We start from the raw sequence: 13283 nt of genomic DNA on the forward strand, positions 1-13283 counted from the left end.
GGACGCTCAACTGACTGCGCCACCCAGGCGCCCCTAAATTTTTCTTTATCATTGACTTTTGACAGTTTTAATATAGTATGGCTTGGAGAAGGTCTTTTTGCATTCAGGTAATAAGGTGTTCTGATAGCATCATGAATTTGTATATCCAGTTCCCTTCCCCAAATTTGGGAAGCTCTCAGGTATTATGCTCTTTTCTCCTTTCTTTCTCTTTTCTCTGTCTGGAATACCCATTATTCTTATGTAGGCATTTTTAATGAGGTCAGTTTTTTGGTTTTTTTTTTTTTTTTAAGTTTATTTATTCTGAGAAGGAGGGGAGGGGGGCAGAGAGAAAATCCCAAGCTGCCAATGCACAGCCTGATGCAGGTCTTGAACCCATGAACCAGGAGATCATGACCTGAAGTCAGATGCTTAACCAACTGAGCCACCCAGACACAGATTACTTTGGCCATTTGGGGTCTTTTGTGCTTCCATACAAATTTTAGGATTATCTATTCTGGTTCTGTGAAAAGTGCTGTTGGTATTTTTTTTTTTTATTTTTTTTCAACGTTTTTTATTTATTTTTGGGACAGAGAGAGACAGAGCATGAACGGGGGAGGGGCAGAGAGAGAGGGAGACACAGAATCAGAAACAGGCTCCAGGCTCTGAGCCATCAGCCCAGAGCCTGACGCGGGGCTCGAACTCACGGACCGCGAGATCGTGACCTGGCTGAAGTCGGACGCTTAACCGACTGCGCCACCCAGGCGCCCCTGCTGTTGGTATTTTGATAGGCATTGCATGAAACCTGTGGATTGCTTTAGGTAATATGCACATTTTAACAACATTTGTTCCTCCCATCCCTTACCATGGAATATCATTCTGTTTGTCATCTCTGATTTCTTTCATCAAATTTATTATTGTCAGAGTACAGGTCGTTCACCTTGGTTAAGTTTATTCTTAGGTATTTTATTATTTTGGTGTGATTGTAAATTGGATTCTTAATTTCTCTTTCTGCTTCTTCATTATTAGTGTATAGAAACAGCAGATTTCTATATATTGATTTTGTATCCTGCAACCTTACTGAAGTCATTTGTCAGTTCTGGCAGTTTTTTGGTGAAGTCTTTTGGGTTTTCTATATATAGTATCATGCCATCTCCAAAGAGTGAAAATACTACTTCTTCCTTACCAATTTAGATGCCTTTTACATCTTTTTGTTGTCTGATTGCTATGGCTAGAACTTCCAGTACTATGTTGAATAAAAGTGGTGAGAGTGGACATCCCTATGTTGATGTTGACCTTAGGGAAAAAGCTCTCAAGTTTTTCACCACTGAGTATGATATTAACTGTTGGTTTTTTACATATGGCCTTTATTATGCTGAGGTGTATTCCCTCTAAACCTATTTTGTTGAGAGTTTCTATTATGAATGGATGTTGTACTTTGTCAAATGCTTTTTCTGCATCTATTGAAATGATACGGTTTTTATCCTCTCTTGTTTTAATGTGATGTATCACATTGATTTGAGAGTAAAGAACCATTCTTACATTTGAGAAATAAATCTGAGTTGATCGTAGTGAATGACTTTTTTATTGTATTGTTTGATTCAGTTTGCTAGTATTTTGTTGAGGATTTTTGCATCTCATCTTTGCGTTACAGATATTGACCTGTAGTTCTTTTTTGTGTGGTGTCTTTATCTGGTTTTGGTATCAGGGTAATGCTGGCCTTATAGAATGAATTTGGAAGTTTTCCTTCCTTTTCTGTTTTTTGGGATAGTTTGAGAAGAATAGGTATTAACTCTTCTTTAAATGTTTGGTAGAATTCACCTATGAAGCCATCTGGTCCTAGACTTTTGTTTGTTGGGAGTTTTTTGATTACAGATTCAATTTCATTGCTGGTAATCAGTCTGTTCAAATTTTGTATTTCTTTCTGGTTCAGTTTTGGGAGGTTATATGGTTCTAGTAACTTACCCATTTCTTCTGGGTTGTCCAGTTTGTTGGCATATAATTTTTCCTAACATTCCCTTGTAACTATTTGGTGTTGGTTGTTATTTCTTCTGTTTCACTTCTGATTTTGTGTCTTTTTCTTTTTAATGAGTCTGGCCAACAGTTTATTTGTTTAATCTTTTCAAAGAGCCAGCTCCTGGTCTCATCTGTTTTTTTGTTTTTAGTTCCTATTTCACTTATTTCTGCTCTAATCTTTATTATTTATTTTCTTCTGCTGGTTTTGGGTTTTGTTTGTCCTTGTTTATTTAGCTTCTTTAGGTATGAGGCTGGTTTGAGATTTTTCTTGGTTCTTGGGGTAGGCCTGCATTGCTGCAAACTTCCCTCTTAGAGCACCTTTTGCTGCATCCCAAAAATTTTTGGACCTTTGTGTTTTCCTTGGTGTCCATCTATTTTTTGATTTTCCCTTTCCTGGTTGACTCATTCATTGTTTAGCAGCATGCTATTTAACCTCCATGTATTTGTGTTCTTTCCAGATTTTTTCCTATGGTTGATTTCTGGTTTCATAGTGTTGTGGTTGGGAAAAGATGCATGGTATGCCTTCCATTTTTTTAATCTGTTGAGACTTATTTTTTAGCCTAACATGTGATCTATTCCAAAGAATGTTTCATGTGCACTTGAAAAGAATGTGTATTCTGCTGTTTTATGATGGAATACTCTGGATATATCTGTTTAGGTCCATCTGTTTCAGTGTATCACTCAAAGCCAGTTTCCTTGTTGATTTTGTTTGGATGATCTAGCCATTGATTTAAGTGGGGTGTAAAAGTCCCCTATTATTATTGTATTATTATCATTTAGTTCCTTTTGTTATTTGCTTTAGGTACTTGGGTACTCCCATGTTGGGTGCATAAATATTTACAAGTGGTGTATCTTCTTGTTGGACTGTTTCCCTTTATGATTATACAGTACCTGTTTTTGTCTCTTGTTACAGTCTGTTTTAAGGTCTATTTTGTTCGATATAAATATTGCTACCCTGGCTTTCTTTTCACTTCCATTTGCATAATAAAGATTTTTCCATCCCTCTGCTTCCCATCTGCTGGTGTCTTTACTTCTGAAATGAGTCTCTTGTATGTGACATATAGATGGAATTTGCTTTCTTATCGATTCTGTCACTCTATGTCTTTGGATTGGAGCATTTAGTTCATTTGTAGTCAAAGTAATTATTGATAGGTATGTACTTATTGCCATTTTGATACTTGCTTTGTGGTGGTTTTTGTAGTTCTTCTTTATGTTCTTGCTCTTTCATGGTCTCCTGGCTTCCTTTATTGATAGAAATTCCTTTATCTTTATTTTTTGCATATCTATTACTGTTTTTTGATTTGTGGTGACCATTAGGTTTACATATGACATCTTATGCATATATTAGTATTAAGTTGACGGTCGCTTAAGTTTATACCCATCCTTTTACTCCTCTCCCCTCCCACTCTACATCCTCTTACTTTGTGAATCCCTTGACTAATTTTTATATATATACTTAATTTTATTGCTTTTGTGCTTCCTACTTTTCTTCTACTTATGGTCTTTCCTTTCCCCTGTAACATTTCTTGTAAGGCTGGTTTAGTGGTGTGAACTCCTTTAACTTTTGTTTGGGCAACTCTTTATCTTTCTATTCTGAATGATAGCCTTGCTGGATAGAGTAGTCTTGGTTGCAGGAATATTTCTTTCAGCATTTTGAGTATTTGAATACATTATGCCACTCTCTTCTAGCTAGAGGCACTCCTCTCTCCCCCCTGTTATGGATGTCTGATAAGTTGTAAATTAAAAGGAGAGAAAAAAGAAACACTCACGCTGTCATCAGGCTGATGTCCCTCAAGTTAATTTTTCTATATGGTATGAGGTGAAAATCAAGATTCATTTTTAGTATGCCTATTCCATTAGTTCAACTCTATTATCATCTTCTCCTTTAATTATATTGGTATTTTTGTCAAAATCTTTAACCACATATGTTCAGGTTTTTATTTTTATTCTATCCTTATGTCAGTACTGTAACATCTTGGTTTTTGTTGCTGAATAAGAAGTCTTGACATCAGGTAGAAGGAGTCTTGAATTTTTTCTGCTACTTTAAGGTTGTTTTGATTATTATAGGTCCTATATAGTTGCATTTTTATATTATTTTAAAATACAGCTGCATTTCTATATACATACAAAATGAGACTGAAAATTTCTAATGGAAAAATTTATGGAATTTTGATTGGGATTGTTTTGAATTTGTAGATCAATCTGAGAAGAAATGACATCTTCGTATTTAATTTCTTAATCTATAAGCATGATTGTCAATACATTAGACTTGATCAATATTTAAAACTTCTCCTCTCCTAACGACACTTAAGAAAATGAAAAGGAAATCTAAAGACTGAAGAGAAAATATTCCTAAAATATATATTAAGAAAGGACTGGTATTAACATATCAAGAAATCTTCCAACTCAAGATAAGGAAAAATATTAAACATAAATACATGAAAAGATGTTCAACATCTTTAGTCACAGGAAAATGCAAATTAAAACCATAATGAGATATCATTATACACCCACTAGAATGACTGAAATTAAAAAAAAAAAATGATGATATCAAGTGTTGGTAAAGATGTGAAATAACTGGAACTCTCTTATACTGCTGCTATGAATATAAAACAATATAATCACTTTGAATAACAGTTTGGCAATTTCTTAAGTCTAACATATACCAACCATACAACCCAGCTACTCCACTCTTATTTACCCAAGAGACATGAAGGCATATGTGCACACACAAAAATTTCTACACAAATATTCAGAATAACTTCATTTGAAAGAGACTAAAACTGAAAATAACCCAAATGTCCATTATCAGGTAAACACAGAAACAAACTGTAGTTCATCCATTAAATTCCTCATCAATATATAGGAATGAACTACTGGCACATGAACTACTGCAATAACATGGATGAATCTCTAAGTATGGTAAGTAAAAGAAGCCAGATAAAAATGAGTCTATATTTATGATTCCACTCATAAAATTCTAGAAAATACCATAAAGGACATAAAGTAGATCAGTGGTTGCCTGGAGATGGAATGGGAATGGATGATAAGGGGCATAAGGAAACCTGGGAATGATGGAATGTTCTTTATTTTACTGTGATGGTTCATGGAGATACATACTTGTATATGAAAATATTTATCAACTGTTTATCTGCAATTTATTGTGTGTCACTATCAATAAAGGATAAAATAACAAAGGTCACATCTGTTCTACCATAAATCACTAAACTGGACAAAATATATAAAAGAACTGTTTTATATAAACAGTAAATATATAAAATATATAAAAGAACAGACAGAGCAGAACTTTTATCCCTGAGAGAAGAGAAACAAGTAAAGTGAACTCAATGATTGCTACTCCATCTTTTTGCCTGGATGCATTTTCCTAACAGGGAGGGGAAATCAATCAGAGCCCAGAATGCTAAATATGAAAAGACAGAGATGGGAGTTCATGGAGACTGACCAGTTGGCATGCAGGAGAGAGCTCTAGAGAGAAGGGAGCTATGCAGAAAAAGAGCTCCATATAAATCCCCTTCAATATCTGTTTAGTATTAGGGCAAACACATCAAATGAAACTCATGCAGTTGAAAAATTATATATATAAACCAGTTTTAAACTGAACAATTCCCAGAGTTGTGCAGGGCAAGAAGTTCAAGTTTCATCCAACTGAAGCCATGAATTCTGAGTGGTCAACTAGGGCATTCAATGTCAACAACAAAGAGGCTATCCCACATTACTATGCCTGAACTATCTCTTGAATGAAATCTATTCTGGCTCCACCATAACAGCCTATAAACAAGGCTCAAATTTATCAGACTGATCAACAAATAAATGCCTTACATTCACTGAAAAGAAAACAAAATTAAGACAGTCAACAGTGAAGTAATCATAATGTCCAGCATCCAATAAAAAGCCAGTAGACATGCCAGAACCCAAGATGATCCCTAACCAGGGGAAAATTCAAATAGAGGAAATGGTAAGAGATGTTAAATTAGCAGACAAGGAACTTAGAAATCAAACTTATTTTTTACAACCCACAAAGAAGTTTTAGAGATGAAAAAAAACAATGTATGAAATAAAATTTTCACAGGATAAGATTAACAGGGGATTAGACAGTACAGTAGAAAAGACTGGTAAACATGAAAGAACAAAAATAAAATGAATGAAAAAATAAAAGTTCAGTGACCTCTGAGGGAACATCAAGTTCAAAACTAGATGTAAATGAAGTCCTAGAATAAGAGAGTGTAGAAAAAATATAGGAAGAAAAGTGGCCAGAATCTGCCGATCTGACTAGAAAATACACACAATAACACACATCATAAACTGCTATAACCAGTGATTAAAAAGAAAATCAATAAATAAACAGGAAGGGATGGACTGGGGAGGAATAACTCTTCCCTGCACCTCCATCGCACCTCACCTAGCATATCCTATCAAAGTTACCCAATTGCTTGAATGGTGCTAGATCACTAGACATGTATGTGGGCTTTAGTAAGTGCCACTACATAGCAAATGCCAAGGGCATGATACTTCAGACAAGAGGCTCACTGCAGCGTCCCAAGGAGAGGCTCCTAGAGCTCTTAGTACCAGCCCAAATCTGTTGGAGGTGGACTGGGAAGCCCTGGAAGGATAGACAGCCACCTAGAAACAGGCCATGTCCATCCCCTCCATTCTCCCAAACAGAGAAACTGAAAACCATGGCTTTCCCCATGCGGGAAAAGGCAGACCTGTAGCAGAAAATTTCTATCTGTCAACCTCTGGGTTATGGGGCCGGCAATCTTATGCTGCATCGCAATGAAAACTCTAATTTTCAGTTACAGGAGAAAATACCCATCAACGTATTAATTCAAATCTAACTTAAGCCTGGGGCACCTAAATCATATAGCCATCACTATGAGGGAGGTCTCTAACCCTAACAATACTGATTTGAGACTCCAGAGGAAAATGAATGAGCAGGCTGAAGAATCAAAAAAGAAAGCAGGCAAAAACCTCTTTGATCTTGGCCGCAGCAACTCTTACTCAACACATCTCTGGAAGCAAGGGAAACAAAAGCAAAAATGAACTACTGGGACCTCATCAAAACAAAAACCTTCTGCACAGCAAAGGAAACAATCAGCAAAACTGAAAGGCAACCGACGGAATGGGAGAAGATATTTGCAAATGACATATCAGATAAAGGGTTAGTATCCAAAATCTATGAAGAAGTTATCAAACTTAACACCCAAAAAACAAATAATCCAGGGAAGAAATGGGCAAAAGACATGAACAGACACTTCTCCAAGGAAGACACCAGATGGCCAACTGACACATGAAAAGATGCTCAACATCACTCATCATCAGGGAAATACAACTCAAAACCACCATGAGATACCACCTTACACCTGTCAGAATGGCTAACATTAACAACTCAGACAACAGATGTTGGCAAGGATGTGGGGAAAGAGGATCTCTTTTGCACTGCTGGTGGAAATGCAAACTGGTGCAGCCACTCTGGAAAACAGTATGGAGGTTCCTCAAAAAATTGAAAATAGAACTATCCTATGACCCAGCAATTGCACTAGTAGAGGTATTTATCCACGGGATACAGGTATGCTGTTTCGAAGGGACACATGCACCCCAATGTTTACAGCAGCACTATCAACAATAGCCAAAGTATGGAAAGAGCCCAAGTGTCCATCGATGGATGAATGGATAAAGATGTGGTGTACACACACACACACACACACACACACACACACTGGAGTATTACTCGGCAATCAAAAAGAATGAAATCTTGCCATTTGCAACTACGTGGACGGAGCTAGAGGGTATTATGCTAAGCGAAATTAGAGAAAGACAAATATCATATGACTTCACTCATATGAGGACTTTAAGATACAAAACAGATGAACACAAGGCAAGCAAAGCAAAAATAATATAAAAACAGGGAGGGGGACAAAACATAAGAGACTCTTAAATATGGAGAACAAACAGGGTTACGGGAGGGGTTGTGGGGTTGTGGGAGGGGGGAAGTGCTAAACGGTTAAGGGGCATTAAGGAATCTACTCCTGAAATCGTTGTTGCACTATAAGCTAACTAACTTGGATGTAAATTAAATAAATAAAAATATATATTAAAAAAAATAAAAATAAAAAGGGCACCAATTAGATCTTATGCCTCTAACAATATATAGGTTCTGAATTAACTTTAATATTTACTAAAATACATCAATTGGTAAAACTTCATGGACTGAATGCTGGGGCTCTAATTACAGTTATACTTGGTTAAATTTGAATATGGTACCCCAATAATCTAAATAGAAAAAATAAGTATGCCTCACTTTATAGCCTTACCTATCCCACTGCCAGAGTACCCATTGCGCTAAAATATTCCACAGTGAACATGAGTAATGAATTAAAACTGAAGTAAGTATTTGGCACTTACAAACTGGTCTGACAAAAGAAGACCCCACAGACCCATGGTTACAGTAGTTAATATGGCCCACTGAGGGTGAACACAGGGCCTTCGAGTACGGAAACTTTATTCTTTACAACCCAATTAATACTGGTTATTCCTACTGCTTCTCCCCTTCACAGCCCATTTTTGCCTGCTCTTAAACCCAGGAAAAGGACTGATACCTCGTGCTGGATTACTGCAATCTTAAATGCTGTGGTTCCTTCCACGAAGGCCCCTACACTCAATACCCAGTATTACTGAAATTCCTAATGCCATCAGTCAGAAACTGGCAACTATTTAGCTATTATAGATTTGGCTAATATGTTTAATTTAGCGCCTATTCACATAGCTTCTCACCAGTTTGCCCTCACCTTTGAAGGAACACAATACAACTCAACTAGACCACACTGCAGCAGTGTTGCCATCACAAATAACTTTGCAGACAGGCTCCTAACTGCATTTATCTTTCTCCAAAAGCATAGGTATTACCTTATTTTGATGACATCCATCTCCAAAGAGATTCACTTGACACACTCATTAAGGACATACAAAGTCCAACATTTTTTAGTCCTTTTTGGGTTCCGAAGGCAACACATTCCTCATTGACGAGTTTTGATTTAATCTCACAGATGCCACTACTTAGAAATGAGCCCATCTTAAATGGGGCTCCCTCCAACAAAGGCCCTAGAATCTATCCATATGAAAATCAACAGACACTTCCTTTAGTGCCTTTAGAGACTCCCCTAGAGAGGCTTTGACAACCTCCCCTCTTACTTCCTGGCCTCTGGACCACCTATGATGGCCTGAAGTTGCCCATAGGCTTCAGATGCAAGAAACTACCCTTCTTAGTCTCAAGCTATATACCAGTAGAGCAGAAATTGCTGGCCACGTACTGAGATATCCTGGAAATAGTGGCTCCTGTAGATCTCGAGCCTCTGTACCCAGCTGCCCATTATGTCTTGGGTCACGGAAGCAGCACCCCACAAGCGTAGCAATGCTATCGAGGCCTCCTTGTAAGATGGAACCAAACATGGGTTCTGTGACCTTAGTTCCACTTGCAAGAGAAATGGCCTCCTTTGTTCTCAGCCCCTTGCCAGGTGTCACCCCTCCTCTAGAACCCTTAGCTACCTGTGGAGCTGCTTGGGAATTACCAAGTGAACAGCAGTGAAAGCTCACAGAGGGTACAGACGGTATCTCCACCACCATAAATGAGGGAGCTGAGTGCCATGTTGCTTTCCCTTAACCAGGGTGTCCCCAAGAAAGGATAGAACACAAGAGTCGGCAAAAGTGGCCAAACTTCAGGCAGTCATCATGCCCCGCTCAGCAAATGGCCCCATCTGCACCTGTGTACAAACGTTTGGGTCATTGCCTAAAAGTTGGTCCTGTCCCCTCATGGTAAAAAAACAAAACAAAAAACAGCCCAGAATCTCTTGCCTCATAGATACCCAAGATATAAATCAAAATCAAACATGCCTCAATATATACTAAAGGCCATAATACAAGGCCACACAAGACACATCTCATCCCCTTCAGAGTTCCAGACATTACTGATAGTAACCAAGACACATATTCCACTTGTCAAACTACACAATGATGGGCTCTTAGAAAAGGCATTCAACTGAATTTTTACCTTTCCAACAGGTCCCAGTTTACGGAGATATAATGGTCCCTTCAGATAACTTGTTTTTAAACTGTAGTCTGCAAATGGACCCCAAAATGGTCCCTATTTTGCCCCAGACTTATTCTCTCTTAATTTAAAGCTCCTTGGATAACTCACACCTTATACCAACTAAATAAACAATTTTCCAGTGCACCTTCCTATCTTTATTTATTTTTTTAAATATATGAAATTTATTGTCAAATTGGTTTCCATACAACACCCAGTGCTCATCCCAACAGGTGCCCTCCTCAGTACCCATCTTTCCTATCTTTAAAGAGGGTAAGCCTAGCCTCTTTGTATGTGAAAACTCATTATATATGAGGCCCTTTGATAATGCCTCCCCTATCTTTAAGGATTTTCAATCCTGCCTCCATCCCATAAGGGCAGGAGGCTAGACTCCCCTGGAGAGGCTATGACAACCTCTTCTGCACGATCTTCTGGGGCCTGTTAACCACAGATTTTCTGTCAGGTCAGACATCTGCTCATCCCATATGGGACATTTGAGCCAGAACTTCCACCACGCAAAAAACCTTCAATATTCAGATTCTAAAAAGATGGGTAATTCTTCTGGGATCTCCCGCCAACCTCCTCAAGGACAGAAAAATTAGCTGTCCAGGGCCATTTCCACAGACATTGTGGACTACTAAGGGAGACAGAAAATTCCAGTTTGAAAATGAAAATCACATTGACAATAATAAAATCCATACTCTGTCCCATAATGATGAGATCAGACACCCCCTTCTGGTAATACTGCACTCTGGAGTAAAATCGGCAGCAGGCGATAAAAGCCCTTCAAGTGCAACTGCACTCCATCCCACTGGCCACTGGTCTTGTCACTTTTGGTCTGAGCGTTTGCTCTGCTCTGCAATCCGGAGGCCCCAGCCCTCCAAATCAGTCACTGTTTCAACCAAACAGAGCAAATGTTGAGGCCACATGCCATCAGGTGTGGCTCATGCACAGCTCTGCGGATCAGAGGCCCCGCAGCATGCCCGCCAACAGTCGAACCGACACATAGAACAAAAGACCCATAATGACCGGCTAAGGTTGAGGACCTGCATGCACTTTAACGCTGCAGCTCCAGCAACCTCCGCCGTGGATATTTTGACTAGCAAACAACATGAGACTATATTAACGACACGCACCGAAATCAGGCCATAAAATTTAAAATCTATTTGCTGCAGAACCCCTCTCTCATCACCCATCTGGGAAAACCCTTGGACTGCTGGGGAGTTTTTAGATTTGGTCACCCTCACTTAGGGATTTGATTGAGCCAGCTGGGTTGTGGTACTCTAGCTCAATTACAGCAGTATCGTGGGTGCTGTCATCACTTTTGCTAGCCGTACACCCACAAAGCCCCTGCACTTAAAAGCCCTTGTACTGAAAAGATACTTATAAGTTAAGCTCCCAGGCCCGACACTGCCTTCACATTCTACAAGCAGCTTGGTCTAACTTACACTCTAAGTTGTAGGAGGAATGTTTATACCCTTGACGCAAAAAAAAAAAAAAAAAAAAAAAAAAAAAAAAAAAAAATCCATTACAGTAGCCGATATCCTGTGATCAGTTTTGCGAATGTAAAATTAAGACGTTTATATGAAAACTATTAGAATTAGTGACTTTAAAAGGATTAAATGGTTGATCAGATTTTCAGGATTTTACACTTCAATTTTATAGTTTCTATTCTCAGAAAATAAAACTCTCAAAGAACAAAAACACACAAACAAGAAACCATGACCCATACCAGTGTGCGTGGGCATCTACTTGGAAAAGGATACACCAGTCTCTAGTCCCAGACCGCACTGCTCTGGCCCAGTTCACCACTACAGAGGACATTGCCTCAGACACCATGACTCCCGTCCAAATCTCCGTGCTGAAGAGGACTGTACCCCAGGCACTGACACATGAGATGCGTGTCACTCACTGCTTTTCCTAACAGTAGGGATTCTGCTATGCTTCTTGATCTCGCTATTTACTGAGCCCATGATCCTAGTGTACTCTCTGCAACCCTCTGCGTTGCAGTGAATGCAAGTTTTTTCTTGGCCAGAGCTGTAAATAACAGAGTTCTGCCTTTTATCTCTCCGAGTGTTTTTGTGTCCCATCAACTTTAAAGATGAGTCTTTAAATCTTTTTCTTTCTTTTTTTTTTAAGTTTATTTATTTTGAGAGAGAGAGAGAGAGAGAGAGAGAGAGAGAGAGCATGTGCACACGTGTGAGCAGGCAGCAAGAGGGGCAAAGAAAGAATCCCAAGCAGGCTCTGTGTTGACAGTGACAAGGGGCCCAACCTCACTGTTCCTGTCAGCACAAAGCCTGATCCCATGAACTCTGAGATTGAGCCCTGTGTCACTGTCAACACAGAGCCTGCTTAGGATTCTCTCTCTCCATGTCTCTGCCCCTCTGCCATTTGTGCTTGCTCTCTCTCTCTCAAAATAAATAAATAAACTTAAAAAAAACCCACACAATTAGCTGGGGTGCCTGGATGGCTCACTCAGTTGAGTTTCTGACTTTGGCTCAGGTCATGATCTCACAGTTCATGAGTTTGAGCCCTGTGTCAGGCTGTGTGCTGACAACTCACAGTTTAGAGCTTACTCTGGATTCTGTGTCTCCCTCTCTCTCTGCTCCTCTTCTGCTCACACACACTCTTTCAAAAGTAAATAGACATTAAAAACAAGTAAAAAAAGGACCTCTAAAAATGATCTAAGTTTCCACTATAAGGGGAGAAAAAGAGCAAATTAAACCCAAATAAGCAGAAGATAACAAAGAGTAAGATCAGGAAAAAAATGAGCAGAAAATAGACAAATAAAAAAACATCAACAAAACCAAAAGCTGGTCCTCTGTGGGGAGAAAGAAACTCTAAAGTTACTTCAGCCAGACAGAATGAGGGACAAACAGAAAAGAAACAAATTTCCAATATCAGAAATGGAAGAGGTGGCATCACTACAAATCCTACAGATTTTATAAAAGATAATAATTTTCCACCAATAAATGTATTCCTTGAAAGGCAAAAATTATAACAACTGGTTAAAAAAGAAACAGAAAATCTTAATAGCCCTAGGTCTGCTTGGGATATTGAATCTGTAAATTTAATATCTCCCCAAAAGAAAACTCCATGCCCACATGCTTTCACTGGTAAATTCTATCAAGCATTTAAGGAAACACACACACACACACACACACACACACACACACACACACACACACAC

The sequence above is a fragment of the Herpailurus yagouaroundi genome, unplaced genomic scaffold (assembly GCF_014898765.1).
Source record: "Herpailurus yagouaroundi ecotype Mexico unplaced genomic scaffold, PumYag 184, whole genome shotgun sequence".
Classification (NCBI taxonomy): Eukaryota; Metazoa; Chordata; class Mammalia; order Carnivora; family Felidae; genus Herpailurus; species Herpailurus yagouaroundi.